The sequence below is a fragment of the Etheostoma spectabile genome, chromosome 16, assembly GCF_008692095.1.
Source record: "Etheostoma spectabile isolate EspeVRDwgs_2016 chromosome 16, UIUC_Espe_1.0, whole genome shotgun sequence".
NCBI lineage: Eukaryota > Metazoa > Chordata > Actinopteri > Perciformes > Percidae > Etheostoma > Etheostoma spectabile.
Window position 1 is genome coordinate 23,430,011 of NC_045748.1, and position 393 is coordinate 23,430,403.

Below are 393 nucleotides of genomic sequence, written 5' to 3' on the forward strand. Positions count from 1 at the left end.
CGAGATACTGTTGTGTTTATTTGGATACGAAAAGATTTCCCATGCTTTAAACATCCCAAGGAGCACTGTGCAAGTGATAATATTGAAATGGAAGGAGTATCAGACCACTGCAAATCTACAAAGACCTGGCCGTCCCTGTAAACTTTCAGCTCAGACAAGGAGAAGACTGATCAGAGATGCAGCCAAGAGGCCCATGATCACTCTGGATGAACTGCAGAGAACTACAGCTGAGGTGGGAGAGTCTGTCCATAGGACAACAGTCAGTCGTACACTGCACAAATCTGGCCTTCATGGAAGAGTGGCAAGAAGAAAGCCAGTTCCTAAAGCTATCCATAAAAAGTCTTGTTAAAAGTTTGCCACAAGCCACCTGGGAGACACACCAAATATGTGGAA